Raw genomic sequence first — 17,107 nt, 5'->3', positions numbered from 1 at the left:
TCCTTCCTTCCGCCACTTCCTTCGCCACTTCCTTCCGCCATCTCCTTCCTTCCCTTCCTTCCGCCACTTCCTTCCCCACTTCCTTCCTTCCTTCCTTCCTTCCTACTTCCTTCCTTCCTTCCTTCCTTCCTTCCTTCCTTCCTTCCTTCCTTCCTTCCTTCCTTCCTTCCTTCCTTCCTTCCTTCCTTCCTTCCTTCCTTCCTTCCTTCCTTCCTTCCTTCCTTCCTTCCTTCCTTCCTTCCTTCCTTCCTTCCTTCCTTCCTTCCTCCTTCCTCCTTCCTCTCCTTCCTTCCTTCCTCCTTCCTTCCTTCCTTCCCTTCCTTCCTTCTCTTCCTTCCTCCCTTCCTCCCTTCCTCCCTTCCTCCCTTCCTCCCTTCCTCCCTCCCTTCCTCCCTTCCTCCCTCCCTTCCTCCCAGTTACCAATCCCCTTACTCTAAAAAGAGACAGACTTTAATTAAAGATACTGAATATTCTGGTTTGACAGCAGGCCCCTGTTTAGATACACGGACAAGGAGAACGGAGTAAATAGTGCCTATTTACAGCACAGAGGGCTTTAGTCTTCACTAACAGCACTCCTGTTGTCAGTGGGACCAGAAGCCTCCTCATAGGGGCAAACCTGAGGCCCTGGGAGTCCATGAACCCACTTCATATCACGCTGGATTCACTCTGGAGCAAATCTGTATGATTGCAAATGGCTGTTATCTATTCCAGGAGTCTTGGTACACTTAACATTCTATGCTTCAGAAAGTAAATACAGGTTGTTGACTCATGTATCTTATTAAGGACTGAGTGAGTCTACCTTGAAAGGAACAAAAAATGTACAGGTAAGAAATGCCATTCTTGCAGAGGCTGTGCTTACTGCACTAAATTATTCTCTTCAGTGGGTTAAAGTCAGCTCCTACATATCTCCTCTCCTGGAAAGTTTTCCCAGATATTCTGGGGAGACTTCAAGCATGGGTCGCACCATGGGGGTTACTGATTTCCCTCCTGTCCTGTCTCTGGGAGTGTGTTTGTGCCATGAGCGCTGTAATGGTGAGTCCAAAATGTAGGCAAATTTCAAAGGGCCTGTGTTGCTGCTCTGCAAGATTTATTTTGGCAGGCTGTTAATAAATAAAAGGACAGTGAAAATACAGGTCACAGAATACAGCAGTATCCACTCATGTTCTTCTTCACTGGGCTCAGTGGAGTGATGGTAATTCAGCCTCTTTCTCCTTCCTCTGCAACCTTCCATCTCAAAACCAGTTTTGCTCACAATCAGGTTGTGGGGATGTGGGAGTTAAATTTGCCCACTTGGCAGTTCTGAAACCTGACAGCCCCTTCAGAACCAGAACTGAAACCTCCTTTTCTGTTTCCTCCTACAGGTTCCTCTTGTCAGCTCTGGGGAACAAACCCCTGTGCATTTTTAATTTTTTATTTCCTGCACGAAAAATACACCTTCCCTGCCCTGAAAGTCCTAATGATATTAAAGCAGGCAAGGAGCTCAATGCCTTGAGTCCTGCTGCACGCACAGACCCTGGCTGTGATGTCAGCCAAGCTGATCCCTGCAGCTGTGCTTCAGAGGCTTAGCTTGTTGTTATCAGGGCCCAGCAGGCAAATGGCACCCTGAGCTTGGCTGGTACTCAGCTCCAACTCTAAAATCCTCTTTCTCACCTACCTCCAAGTTAAAACAATTCCAGCTTCATGCTAATTAGGAGTGCAGGTGGAGGAGATGAGAAGTTTGGAAGTAGGGTGGACTATTTCTTCTTACAATGTTTAATTGCCCTCTGGAAGTGCCCTCACTGTGCTAAGTCCGCATCACTGTTGCTCAGCTTTCCCATGGCACCTGGCTGATCCTTCTGCATCAGTGGCACTGTCCTTCCCTCCTGCCTCCCTCCTTGCCACACTGTGCCATTGTGACTTAATTTGCTATCAGATATTCTGGCTGTTGCCTCTCCCTCCTGAAATCCTTCATCCTGTGGTATTTTATTATATGGTATAGTAAGAGACGAGACAAGTTGAAGGAAGGAGTGAATTTTGGTGGGAAGGGGTGAAGCCCAGGTGGAAGGAAAATGTAGGACAATGGGACAGAGAGAAGGAAAAGGAGAAAGTAATTGTAACCTGCCACAGAAGTGATAGATAGAAAAATCAAGTAGGGTCAGGCGTACAATGCAGCCAATTATTCTGCCAGTAAAGATATGAGAGCAGATAATAATCTTTTGCCCCAGGGTTTATTTCTCCTTATTTATATCACCATTAACGAGAGAGACACAACATTGCAGACCAATTGCTGGCTTCATTTCAGGAGCATGGAATGGTGAGTTGCTCTGAGGAGGAGGAAGAATCCTGAAGTGGATTATGAAAAATTGGATTTTTTCAGCCTGACTGAAGGATAAATGTGTTTGAAAGAGTCTTAAGTGGACACAATAACTAATTCAAGATAATGATGTTGAAAGAAGCACTGTTTTTCCAAGTGATTTTTGTAATGAAGGAGGCAAATCCATGCCCAGTCCTGGAATCTCTTACTTAGAAACCTTCTAAATCATCTATTACTGACAATAACCTTGGTTTTGCTTATTTTAATGAGGCATTTCCTGGTGAGTGGTTGGGTTTTGTTTTATTTTCTTATTTGCTGTCATGGCAGAGTGGTGTAGATTTTTCCATATACTGAATTTTCCATAGGAAAATCGTTATTTATTTATGCTTATTAAAGAAATTCCTTTACAAATTTCAGGGTGGTAACTGAGAGCCTCTGATTTCTATTTTGAACAGGAAGCAGTCAAGAATATTTCAGATATTCCTCAGCCTCCAGGCAGGATAGAACATTAGATTAACCATGTACTGTGTGTCATTAACTGGATGTTAATGGAGAAGCTGGAGAGTGCAGGCAAGCCCTGCACTCTTTTCTAACACTGTTTGGGCATTCATTAAAACACTTTGTGCAAAAATGAATTCTTCTAGGATGCCGTAGCTGGTGTCATTCTTCCTAAAGACTGTATCTGTTGACCACATGAAGCCAAGGGGAAGCTGGACCATCCATGACTCTGTCCGGGATAATTTTGTTATTTACTAGAGGATAAATTTTACTGTGCTAATGTGTAGGAAGTTCATTCTTCTCCAGACAATTTTACAACTGTCTCTTTACAGAAATGATACCAGCTTCAAAGTAATTTGTTCATATTTGAAGTAATGCTATGAAAGAAGCAGCTTTATCAGCCCTATTACAGTGGCTGATAAACCCAAGTCAGTACAAAACCAGTTGTAAATTAGTACAGAGTGTGTAAGAAAAATAAGAGCATTGCTGAATTGCTAGAAACCAAGTTCTATCAGATGTCTCCTGTGCTTTGAAGAGGATGCCTGTCTGCCTCAAGTGCATTTCCAGTTTGGGACTTTTCTTAGGAACCCAGCATGAAACTTGATTTTTCAAATGCTGAGTCTCAGAAGCTCTCATGGACTCCTGGTTCAACTTGCAATCCAGGCAAAACATGTTGAGTGATGAGGTTCTCTTTTTTTTCACACTTTCTAAAGTTATCATATATGATTTTAATGCTCAAGTATTTAAGTACTTTTCACTGAAGAGTGCAAAAGACCACCCAGAATATCTACCAGCCCAGTGGTTAGGAAACTCATCTGGCTCTTTTGGCATGACTCCTTTTCTCTGTTTCTGATTTTGAGAAATTAATCCTGAAGCTGGAAGGATATGATCAAGTCTTACTGTGACAAATAGCATCCAAACATTGTAATGAAGAAGATGCATGGCAAGTTGTGATGATGGCAATGAAATCAGAAGTCTCTTTTCTGCAGGGATTGCTCAAATCTTGCCCACAATAGTTAAAACTTTGTAACTCTGCTGCAAGAGGCAGAATGTAAATGTCCTTGCGCTATACCATAGATCAGTAAATTGGCTGCCCAGTGTTACTGACCTGGCTTCACAGGTCACCAAACAGTTGATTCTGGAAATCAAGACACCTCAAGGTGGCCAGACTGGTATGATGAATTAGTGCAAAGAGGGAAAGTTGATCTCTGTGGGTCTAAGACGTGGCAGTTGGGCCAAGATTCACAGAATCACAGAATTAACAAGGTCAGGAAAGACCTTTGACATCATCGTATCCAACCTATGACCAAACACCCCCTTGTCAATAGACCATGGCACCAAATGCCACATCCAGTCTTTTCTTAAACACCTCGAGGGATGGTGACTCCTCCACCTCGCTGGGCTGCCTGTTCTAATGCCCAATCACTCTTTCTGTGAAGAACTTCTTCCCAATATCCAGCCTAAACCTCCCCATATGCAGCTCATGTCCTCCTGTCCTGTTTCTTTATGCCTGGGGGAAGAGACCAACCCCATTCTGTGCACAGGAGGCTCCCCGATAGAAGAATAGGCAGAGGAATTAATGTTATGCTGAAGTGCAGCTTTGCCATCTGCAGTCCCCTACAGTAGGAGAAACCAAATGGTGTGGATCACCACCATGATTTGTAAGGAGCAGTCACATGTTGTGCTGGAGATGATCTGTGCTGCTTCCTACACTGTTCTTCCCTTTCTCCAGCTCTCCTTCCTGTAAATCACTCCTGCACACATTTCACACCTACCCAACATATATGGAAATAATTAAAACTTTGGAGAGGAAGTGCTTCCTGTGATAAATTGGTTCTCGAGCACTGTGGAAAATTGACAAAAAATTGCCTCTGACAGGATTAGGGATCCCTGGTGAGGGATTGTGTGAAATCGTGAGAGACACCTGCCACCCCTGCAGCGCTCCTCTGGTGCCCCTGCCTCTTGCAGCACTGCCTGCTTCCTCCTGTGGAGCAGCATGAAAGCAGCTTAGCAAAACAGAATAAGTGTTGTGTGAGGCTGCAAGGACTGGCTGAGCACTAGCCGGAGTCAGAGCAGGGTCATTGCTGGCTGTGCCAGTGCAGGTCAAGGTGCTGGCCACTGCTACTGGACAGAAATCTTGCTTTTGCAGGCTAAGTAAAAAAATGCCATTGAGTTATGGTTTCTACACCTATAGCAGTGACAGACCTTCCTTTTTTTTTTTTACTTTCTAAGCCAGAGTGTTGGGAACCTGAAGCAAACCGTACATAAAGATCAATAAGACTTTGTGTGGGGAGAGCAGCTAATTTCATCACAGTACCACCCTCCAGGTCCAGCTTTCTCTAACCAGCAGCGCTGGATTTGGATTTTTAAGCCTTTTTTTTCCCCTTCTCAGAACTGAGCTCTTTTAGAACAGAATCCCACTGTTTTGTCGGATGCCTCTCCTTTATGGAGTGAGACAAGCTGTAGCAAAATTTATTAGACTGCAACATAGAGGGGGTTATTCCCTGGGTAGATTTGAGTTCATATAACCAAGCAAGAGCTGGAAAGCAGTGGCACTATCTGCAGCTTAATAACAGCCACCTGAACCCTGGAATCACTAGCCACGTGAGGTTTGCAGGGAAATAAAGGCTAATTGCCCATCTCTGTCACAGCTGTGACAAGCCAAGTTGCTTTAAACCACTGGGTTACTCCTCTTTCACTATTTGCAGTATCTCAGTTTTGGAGCTTGTGACCAAGCAGTCTGATCTGACTGAAACTTACTGCTGGCACCAAGATTTTTTTGATTTTATGGGCTTGTTATGGTCCTGATGCTTTTAAACCTGCTGATTCATCCAGCCTCTTTTATACCAGCAGAAAAAAAAAAAAACCCAGTGAAAGGCCTCTGTCTTCTGCAGTGGTTATCTTAAGCCAAAATCTGCACATTTTGGCCGAGTTTGACCTCTGCAGCTGGAGAGGTCCTTGAATGCTGGCCTGGCTGTGGGAGGGCAGTAAGTGGTGTTGGGAGAGGGTTGATTCCTGCAGTCCATTTGGGCCTGGAGAGTGAAGCTGGGACTGGCATTGTGATGTGGAAACAGTTACTGTGTGTGATGGCTTTGTGATACAAGGCCCTATTACCACCCATTTTCTCCTTGCATTATAATTTTTAAAGGCTTAAGGTCTGTTGCTGTTATCTTTAACTGGATACATGGCTAATGTCTTAGAAAACCTGGGGACAAAATTACATCTGCAGAGGCTTCACCTGCTGAGCCTCTATTTTAGATGTTTAGTGTAAACTGCTGGGGCATGTGCAGCCAAATCTGGAGCTTTGTTGTCTTTCAACAGTCCCAAACTAATACATTTGTGTGTGTTATGCGTGAACTGTGGTTATTTACTTCTGATGAACAGATTTTGCTTTGCTTTCCTTGCTCTGTAATACTTCTGTCTTGTTTAATTAGCGAACCAAAGTCACCTTGGGTGCAGTGTAACCAACCCAGTCTGTGTAGGATTGAGGTTGACGAATCTGCCAGGTTTTCCTGGGGTTAGTAGTTGCTTGGTTTTAAAGTTTGTTAGAGAGAGATACTACTAATAATTTAAAAAAGCTGTCTGTACCAGCTCTGCCACCTGTGAGAGCTGGAGGGCCCTGATGACAGTGGAGGCTGCTCTGAGGGTCCCAAGTTTGTGATTTCTCCATCATCCAACCCTTTTTAAAGTAATAATAAATATTAATTTAAAAAAAAAAAACAAAAACATCTCCTAGAAGCTATCAGTGCAGTGGACTAAATCTGGTGTTTGGGCCTTGTGGCTTTGTCCTCTGTTATCTGTCTCAGTATTGATGCCAAATGTAGTGTTTTCTTGACTGAGACTCTATCCTGTTACTGGTGGATTTTTCTGGGGTCTGATGAAGGTTAATCTTGCTCTGCCTTTGGTTCAATGAGGAGGTTAAGTATTCCTTTTCCTCTTCTCTCCCTCCAATATAGCACACTTTTTTTTCCTTTTTTTTTATGGAAGGTGCTGGGGCTTAGTATTTCTGGAAGCATTTCACTTGTTTATAAATATTTGAGGGGTTCAAAACTGACTCAGTGAAAATATGGAAGAGATGAAAATATGGGAAGTAAGAAAAACTGAAAATTATATTGAGGTGCTATTGGGTACCAGTGGGAGGTGATATCTGAGGGTCATTTCCACTTTTGCATTGTAGAAGTCCCAGCAGAAATACACTGGCCTCTGTAATGAGGAGCTGGATTTGCTGGTGTTGCCCCCTGTGATGACTGTGTGATAAGGAGGAAGACTCTGCAGATAAATCTCCTGTAAGTTAATTTTTGTTAGGGTGTTTTGGAGCTCTTGTCAGGTCCTGGACCCTGTTAGTCCTCACTGAGCAGTGGGCACAGACTGGAATGGATCTGAGTGCGGTTTGACCAAAAAACAAGAAATAAACTTGTAACATTTTGGAAGAGGCCCACAAATGCAGGGCTGGGGCTAGAGAACAGGCCTTCTTGTGGTGAAATCCAGGAACCCAGCCCTGACAAAGGGATCAGCAGTGAAGGGCAGTTCTGAAGACAGTGAGGGATGGTAACTGGGGGAAAAGCAATGAGGAAAAGGTAGAATAGGGGCCAGTACCTGGAAGCTGAATTCAGCAGGGTGGACATCAGACGTAAAGAGATAAGAAAGCAGCTGGCCACTGGGATCAGCTACTATGGAATTTGTGGACATTTTATCTTGTTCTCAAATCATGAGTACCTGCCTATCCAGAGGATGAATTTTAGCTTAATCTGTCTTTGGAGATCAAAATCAGTGTATCTGTTGGTGAAGTCTGAGAATTTTTTATAGGCTTAAGGTAAATGCCATGAGCTGATAGCACAGCTGGATTATGACAGGCAATTATTCCACAATAACATGTCTCCTGTGTTCTGTTTACATGGGGTGACTGCAGTTACTCCAGAGTCTGGTTATTGATAGCAGAATGTTCATGGGCCATGGAGTGGGATGTCTTCCACAGCAAAATACACTGCCATGTTTTTAAATCTGACTGGTTTTTGCAGGATAATACCTTTTGTACTGACAGCAAATGAAGTTTTAGCTAGTCAATAGAGTCTGACAAAAATCTGTATTTATGAATTCCAAGCTTGTAGCCTTATGATCAAAATTTCAATTAGAACAATGCATATTTTTGAGAGTGTTTTGTGTCTGAAAGTCCTTATGTTTGAAGGAGGAAGATGTAGACCAGAGAAGCACAAGCACTCAGGTCAATTCATCATGTAGTTCTTGCTTCTCTTCCCAAAAGAAAAGTGGGAAAATTGAAAACATGTTGACATTTGTAAAGGATTCCCGGTTTTGTTTTTCTTGCTTTGAAAATACATGTTCACTGCAATTTAAAAGTTTTAACTTCTCTCAAGTAAAATTTTCCTTTTGGTGTTTTGTAAACCTTTCATTTCATCTGGAGATTAGGATTTCTGTTTTAATAGCTTTGTTGGAGAAAAGGATTAAACTATTGTTTGGGGGGAGTGTATCTGGATCTTGAAAATGGAGAAATCAGATTTTTTGAACTGCTATATGTCCAGTTGTCATTTTAATTGCTGGCAATTTCTTAAAACAATTTCTTAAGGTTATTTTTCTTTTTCAAAAATAAAACTATTACCAGGGAAAGGACCTGATTAGAAGGATATTAATCTTGGCATAAGCTACTTTTGATTCTGAAGTGCTGAAAAGTTATTTTGCAGGGCTTTGTTGCATTTTCACAAAACTGAGGTGAAATATGGTCCAAGTACTGGCATGTGGTGCTGTCATGGGTTTACTTCAATTGTAACATCTTTTTTCCCCTGGTTTAATCAGAAAAGAGATTATAAAGAACATTTTGGAGTAGATCAAAGCCTGTCACTCTACATAGACTGAAAAAAAACATAAAGAAGGCAATTAAGGTCTGCTAGTGCTGGTTTTTTCAGAGTAGCTTGGCAGGAAAGCTTATTTACATAGGGAATGGGGTTTGTGGTATTGAATTCAAATGGCTTTCATGCCACCTGTGGTGATTCAGTCTCAGCAGGCTGCTCTTAGAGTTGTAAATATTGGTTTGATTATGTCCCTTGATCATGGCAGAAGAAGAGTGTGTGAAACCCTGGGTGGATTTGAACAGGGAGCATCCCATGGCCTTTGGCAATGTTGGCTGTCCTTGAGGCAGGACTGAGAAAAGGCAGGGCTTGGAGGTGAGCTGTAGGCCTGGAGAAAAGAGTCTGTGTGCATCAGGCTCTGGCTTCAGATAAAATATCCTCCTCCTGTTGTTAAAGTTCCCTTGCTCAGTGTGGGCTTCATCAGCAAGGAAACTGTCCACCATAAACCTCCTGCAATCCTGATTTCAGATGGTGGTGTTATAAATGATAAATGATGTCCCACGCCTTATTTAGTGTCCTGGTTTGAGAGGAAGTGAGTTTTTTGGGATGCTGTGGTCAAACCAATAGGTGCTCAGATTTGAATATTGGCACCTGGTATGGCCTCTGAGGACATGGATACGCCTCTGAGAACACAGGGGTTAAAAGCAGAGCACTCCCAGGGTGAAGCTCTCTTGTGGGATGGAAGGTGGAGGAACACTGAGAGGCATCGGGCAGCCACCCCCCCTCCCCCCCCCACGAGAGAGAGAGAAAGAGGGACAAGGTGCTTGTGCCACCTCGAAATTTGATAGCACAGCCGGCTGAGAAGGAGAAGCGGGGGGTGTGGTGAGAAGGTGCCCAGCAGGGCAGCCATGAGAGTTCTGGACAGGCAGAGCCTGAGATTTTTAACCCTTTTCTTGGATGATGGAAACCTTACAAATGCTGATCCTCCTGGAGTTGAATGAGAAGAGAGATAGAGACGAGATAAGAGGAGATGGGCCACGAGAGAAGTTGAGAAGATTCTTGGGTGAGCAGAGGACAGAGACTGCATTTAGGGGGAGGCAGTGTCTTGGAGCCAAGGGAGTTCAGTGTTGTTAAATTTGGGAGGGGACAGGTGTCCTGAGAGTGCGTGAACAGAGACAACGGGTGAGGAGGGGTGGTGGTGCTCTCAGTCTTCAGGGAAGAAGAAAATCTCTGTTCTCGAGACCCCTCGGCCCCAGGGGGTGATGTGAAGAGAGGTTGTGCTTTTTTGGAAGTGGGCAAAGCATCCTTAAAAGGGGAACCCTAGAAGCAGCTCTGGTCCATGCACAGTGGTGAAAGCACTGGGCATGGAAGGAAGATGTCACAATGGCAAATGATCTCTGGGCAGTGCCTCATGTAACATGGAAACACACGAGGTTTCAGCTGTGTTTCCAGGGGAAGGCTATGGTACAAGAGGGACTCCTCTCTCCTTGATGAACTGAGAATTGATTATCTGAGGGGCGGTGATGGACTGAGAGTTGGTGATCTGAGGGGTGGATGTATTGGAAATTTGGTGGGGGGAGGAGAAATGTTTTTGTAAGGTTTTCATTCTTTCTGTGTGTTTCTTTTTACATATAGTTGTAGGTTAATAAAGTTTTCTCCTTATTCCTAAGTTGGAGCCTGCTTTGCTCTATTCCTGGTCACATCTCACAGCAGACACCAGGGAGAATATATTTTCATGGGGGCGCTGGCATTGCGCCAGCATCAAACCGTGACATTTAATAAACCACAAACTTAAAATTTAGCAGCAGTTTTAATTGAGATAAAATAATACAATCAAATATAATCTAGTAGTTACAAAAAGAAATTTGGCAATGGTTCAGATAAAGCATAAGCAAAAATCTATCGATCGGGCTCTGGGGAGGGCTTCCCACCCTGGGGAGGGCTTCCCACCCTGCCTCATGTACAAAAGGCAAAAAGATCCAAACACAGCTTATACACTGTATGCTAATACATATTCTTCAATGTTTTCTCCTAAATCTCCTCCTATTTTAGATTCTTAAAATCTACGTCACTATGCTGCGCAGCGCATGCTCCTGTTGTTACTAAGGGGTCTTTTGGCTCTTTGGTGGTCTTCTTGGAGGAAGGCCAACAGTCTTTCTCACTGTCCTCTGAATAACCTGGCAGGTTGTGCATGTGCCCTAAGTCTTACAGTGCTACAGAAGCCAGCATTATATTCCAAAAATAAGATTTATTATTTCATAGATACTTGGAATCCTTTCAATTTGGTCCATTTCAAGGCCGACTCTCTAATTATCCTGAGACCTATTCTATTTTTGGGATGTTACTTATCTCAAACTACATCTTTCATCCTGTTGTCTCATGAACATCTGAAAACATCTGTTTTGTGACACTAACTAACATATCCTTCTCCTCTATTACTTTTTAAAAAATATTTTCTAAAATATTGATATAGTTACAATTATTAGCACAAATCACATTCATTTATCACAGCGGCGGGAAATGGTGCCAGTGAAGACCATGGTTAGAAACAGCCATGGCTGGCAGGAGGGAGTTTGCCCTTGGTCTAGAGGAATCAAATTAGGTTGTAAAATATTGAAGTAAATAAACTGAGTGTACAGAATCATTCCCCAGAATGATCTGTCCTGTGCTGTACAGTGTTGTTACGCCCTGGACCTTGCTCCCATCTGCCTGCTGAGGAGCTGCCCTCTGTGTGGACCTGGCATCAGTGCTATTGCATGATTAACCTGGGAGTCTGTCCATCACTCCTCCTAAAGCCATTAGCTGCCCAGAAATCCCTGGCCCCACGCTGTCCTTCCTGGTATGGTGCAGAACAGCTTTAAGCACAGCCTGACCTTAAATCAAAATGAGAAGATTCACAGTTTAAAATAAAGGCAAAGGGCTGGGTGATGGATCCATCCTTTGCTACCAGATTGGTGCCAGGGTTCTCTGTCCTTTGTGTTTGTCAGTGCCTGGGTGTGTGGAGTAATGAGGCACTAGTGCATGGATAGAAATTACTAGAGGCTGGTAGCTCTGCTGGGTGGAAAAACATGCTGTTAAAAGAAGGGTGATAGCAGCCGGTGACAAACCACAGCAGGCAGAGTATTCAGCAACCTGGCTCCCCGCTGTGCGAAGGGGTTAAGAGGCTGGAGAGATCATTTATAAAAGAGCAAGAAGGTCTTGCTTGCGGGCAAGTAATTTCTGTCACATAGTTTCACACAGGCCATACTAGAGAGCATAGCCAAACCACAGTGGAAACAATAGATGAGTGTGGGGTGACTGTGCAGACCAGGTACCTATTATTCTCACTTCCTCTCTCCCCCTAGCTGTGTCTCTGAGGAGTGTGGACATCTACTAAAACACTTCAATTGATAACTTAATTTTTGGTAGTTAATTGTATTAAGTACCAGTGATATACACTGAGTGCTTTCTGCTATTCCATTTATTTGAGCAGGGTTTGAAGTCTTTTTTTTTTGCATCAAGGCGATAGTTATCAACTGTATTTAGGGTCACATCATAAAGCTGGAAGAAAACTTCTTCATTGCTGTACCTGAGTTTTCACTTACCTGACAGGTTTATCTCTTAGGTCACAGTCTTTTTCTCCTACTTTGAAAGCTATCCAGTTGTGATTACACCAATCCCTACCCTGTACTTTTACTAAAATGGGTGCCCCGGGTGTCAAGTAGCTTGGAATGACAAAAACACCAGGCTAACAGAAGCAGCTTTGTCAGTAGCTAGAGCATTTTGAGGCCCAAAACCTTAATTGTCACGGCTAGAGATCAGCTCTGCAATGCTCTGTGCAGTGAGAGGAGTCAGAAGTGTACCTTTCAGCATGTGGCTAATGAGTTTTGTCTTGAACCACCTGGTGAATGATGCTCTGGAGATGAGTCAGAGTGAGTTCCCCATGTGGGTCTCTCTGTGGCATGGGATGAATGAAGCAGGATATTATGGGGCAAAAAGCCCCTGCAACACCCACCAAAAGACTCTAGGAAATGCTTCAAAGAGCAAGCTAGGAAGAGGCAAGTTGCTTAGCAAAGAGTTGAAAGTGTAGTAGGATGCTTCTTTTCAGGGGAGTAAAAAGTCACAGTTTAAAGGAAGAAGCTTCTGTTGAACAGAGTTCTGCCCTTTGCACATGTGCTAGTTGGTTAAAATTCTTCCACAGCACTTATGGAAAACTTTGGAGAGGCAGAAACCAGCCCTGATAGTAGTGTCCCTCCACAGAATGAATGTATTTGTAGTGGAGGCTTCTTTTATGTTATCCTGTTTCTCAGTTTTCATGCCATATTTTTTCTGCTTCCAGTCCTTTGTGCTTTTTTTTTTTTTTAATTTGCTTACACTACCCTTGGTCCTGCTCTGAGTTCACCTCTCTTTAAGTGGAGATTTGTCCTTGGGTATTGCTTGACCTGTTTTGCCTAGGTGTTTATCTTCTGCAATGCAGATACCAAACTTCAGTTTCATGTTTCCCCAAGCAATTTGTTGGCTGAGGCAATGCATGGGGAAGTTCCTTGGGTAAGTGCATTTGCCTTCCCTGACCCTTCCACAAATTTGGAGAGAAAGTTGAGGGGTGCAGTAAATTAGACCAGGAGGTGGGTGGAGAGGGGAAAAACAAGCAACTTTGCACTAGAAACAGGCATTGTGAGAGTCTGCTGCTTCATGAGGCTTGACATGAATTCAAGTGGGTATCTGTTACTGGTGAACAGAAAGCCAAAAAATACTTCTTTAAAAAGAAAAGAAGGAGAGGATTTTTTTGCTCTTGGGTTGTGGAATTCCATGATGACTTAGGAGAAATTGAAACACTTGCATCCAGTGGGACTTTGAACTGGAAGGGGAACTTTGTATTTCATGGGGTGTAGTTGTGAAAGCATCTTGTCTCCAAACAGTCAACTCCTTGCAAGAGCTTTTAGCTTTATGCCAGAGTCCCTTGCTGCATAGTGTTGTTTCTCCTCATGGAAAAAGGTTACAGGGAAATGATGTAACATGTCTGCAAATCATTGGCTTGAGGGGCAGTTGTTCCCGTTCAAGTTGCTATTCCATCACTCAGCCCTTCACGTTGCATAATCCCTGTTTCATTTACTGCTGCTTATGATAGGGGAGCTCAGCCCAGCAGTCAAGGATGAGTACCCAGGAGTACCTAATCAAATCTGGTCATGCAGATCCCTGTCCATGAGCTGGGCAGAGCGCAGAGTGTTCCAGCAAAACTGGACTTGCTGTCCTCTTCCTGGTCTCAATAGCAGCTTGAAGAAATGGATGCCCAGGTGCATTGCCCCTGCTGGTACACCTCCCCTCTTCTCTTGCCCCCTTCTTACAGGGTAGTGGTGACCCAAGTACAGCATCTCTGCTGTGGGGCTGTTTTTCCCAATTATTCTCTCGCAACAGTGTGTGCAGTCAGGCAAGATGCCTTGGAGAATTCTAGGGACCAAAGAAAGAAAGAAAAGGGATGGTCTTTGCTTTTGGAGCTTGGTATGGCTTTGTGGCAATCCCATCCCAGTGCACAGGATGCCAGCAGGAGCAAAGCTTGGGTGACCTATATCTCATTGCTCAAACTCCTGGAGAAGGACCTGAGCCACTGCCATGCCATGAGCGTCTGAATTACATTCTTTCACTGGCCTCCTATACTGTTGGAGTGAATACATCTTTTAGCTGGTCATTCTTAATTTCTTTTTGGAGTGGGTTGGGAAGAGGTTTGGTCTGTGTGTGTCTGGGCCACTGAAGTGCAGCAGGGACAAGCTAAAGAGAGCAGAAGCCTACACCAAGCCCTGATCTCTCACTGCACTCTGCTCACCAGGAGAAAACTGGACCCTTTGGACTCTGTGGCATTTGTAAGTTCTCTTCAAGTTGTGGCTCTGCACTGCAGTCTTGGAGGTTGGGTTCTCCTCCAAAGCTGATGTTGTATCAGTCCCCTGCAAGGGAGCTGATCTGTAGGAAGTGCTGGGTGCTTTGAGCAGAGGGAGCATGCAGCAGGCAGGAGATGAGAAAGGATACGCCCGGCTCTGGGCTCTGCTTGTGACGCACATTGCCTAACCACAGCTGCTTTGTTCTCAAGGCCACTGCTGCAAGTTTAACCCAGTCTGTTCACAGCTTCTTCTGCTCATGTGTCCTGAATACAGTTGTCTGTGCTCTGCCCCAGCCTCAGCTGCTTTGCACCCTCCTGCTTTTCTCCAAATACTAGCAAGAGAACATGGTGCTGAGAAGGACACTGGGATAGTTAGGAGCTGCAGAGTTGTGTGTGACAAGACTGTGTGTGTTGGCTATCCTAAGTGCTTTCCAGAGGCAGGTGCCAAACAGAGGATAAATCCTTGTCAGCTAATGCCACTCCCTGGAAATATCAGCGCTTTGGTCTGTCTTAGTAAGCTGGGTGAATGGCAGTGAATTGGAAAGGGGCATCTGTATTGCAAAAGTATGATACCCCAGCAGGGAGTCATCATATGCACTTGTCCCTTCTGCTCCAGACTATTTCACTGGCTGCAGAAATATGGCCCCTCTCCTCCCACCCATTATCATCTTCCCAGATCTTGTCAAGCCTCTGCAATGAGGGCTTGTTGAACAAACTTTTTTTGGCCTTTCACATCCCCTTCTAGCAGTGCAGCTCTACAGCACTGCAGGCACCCACTAAGAGCACCTGGGAGTGACAAACCACTGCTGTGTGAGGCTGGGCAGGAAGAAAATTATTCCCTTCAGAGACGAGTAGTAATAAAGGTTTTGAAAGAAAAGGCTGAAGTGGGAGACTGTCAGAGCTTGGGAGTAGAAACCAAATCTACCTTTTATGTAGGGATCCTGTTATCTCCAAAATGATTCTGGCTTGCACTGGTTTGTTTTACATGAATGTAAGTGCTTTGACAGATGCTTTGACTTCACAAATTATTTTTTACTTCTGTATAGGTAGCAGAACCTCTGTGACCTTGAGTTGTATACTTACAACTGAACGTAGAGCAGTGTTTTTGCTTGTGTTTGAGGATCATGCAATTACAAATTTTATGAAAAGGAAAAAAACAAAAGGACAGAAGAGGATTGTCTCATGGATATGGAAATAAATGAAAGTAAATACGGAACTTGAACATGAGTGTTAGTGTTGGGGAGTTTGGTGACAGCAATGATATTTGAGGTCAGGAGTCATGGAAATTGGGGCCTTCCCTACAGTTGTTGTTGGGTTTGTTTTGTTGGTTTTGTTTTCTGGATCCTTCACCAAACTGAAAAATATCTTGTTTTGTATGACTGTAACAGTCTTGGTTTGGAGATGATTTGTACAAGTAAGTGTTTGTCAGAGGAAAATGAGAAGCTGTGACATTCTTGACTGATGCTAGGGCTTCACCTGACCTCCGGCATGGAGGATGATGGATGTTTCTTCCTGATGTTTTTTGGGGATGAATCTTCTGCCTCCTGCCCCTGATATCTGAAGTATCTGAGGTGATGTGAGAACATGACTTTTCCAGGCTCTTAGTTAAGTGCTCAGACTGTACAAGTGTTGATGTTGATGAGCAGCTAATTGTAGTTTATTTGTGTATACATATATATGTGTGTGTGTATATATATATACAAAAATCAGATAGGCATATTATATTGAAATACAATTATTATTAATTTATAGGTTATTTCATTAATACAGTAATAAAATCTATATTTTTAAAACATAAAAAGTTCTCCTCCCAGGCATGGGAAACTACTGCTTTTGCCTTTGGTTCATTTTTAATATATATGAGTTTCAGGAGTTACTGAGGTAGTTACTCCTCGGATTAACAAACAGATAAATGGATCTTGCCCTCTTTGCTCTTAAATTTTTGAAACTGACTTGCAAAATTCCACTTTCTAATCTGACCTCTTGATCTGAGCTCGTGACTGCTTCAGACTGGCTTCTGACTCTTTGAATGATCAAGTATGCTTCCTCTCTTTGTTCCCCTGCTAAGAATACAAACTGTTCAACAAAGCTGCAATTAATTTTTTCCAGTTGTCATGTCTTGTTCTTTATCAAGGCTTCAGGTGAAGCATGGGTATTCAGATATGAAGAAGGATATGTTTTGTGATTTTTACCCATTTGGTTTGGTGGCAGCTGGGTAGGAAACAAAAAGGTATCCAAAAGGGGAAAACTCAACAGTGGCATAATGTTAGCAAGACTTTTCATTACATGTAGTATTTTCTGGGCTTTTTAAAAATCAGAAATATGAACTTCTGGAGGCTTTTATTTCTGAGGATGGTGAAGATTAGCGCTCTGGGAAGCGATTCCTCTCAGTGTAGCTTTTTTAATTTGCCTGTCTGAGTCCTTTAATAATGTTACTGCATACTGATTGGAAGTCACTTGAAGGCAGACTAGGTTTTGATTGTGATTGATTTAATAGATCCTCATTGTAGCTGGTTTTAAGAAGCCTATCTTGCCTCAGTGTGAAGCTATTAATATGCTCTGCTGAATATTGCTGGTCCTTAGAGGGAGTGGAGGTACAGTCCTCATGATTTAATTCACGAGGCACTGCTGGTGAATCACAGAGCCCTGCTGTGTCTTGTGGTG

This window comes from Zonotrichia leucophrys, chromosome 3, assembly GCF_028769735.1.
Source record: "Zonotrichia leucophrys gambelii isolate GWCS_2022_RI chromosome 3, RI_Zleu_2.0, whole genome shotgun sequence".
NCBI classification, from domain to species: domain Eukaryota; kingdom Metazoa; phylum Chordata; class Aves; order Passeriformes; family Passerellidae; genus Zonotrichia; species Zonotrichia leucophrys.
Note: the sequence above shows the minus strand (reverse complement) of the source record.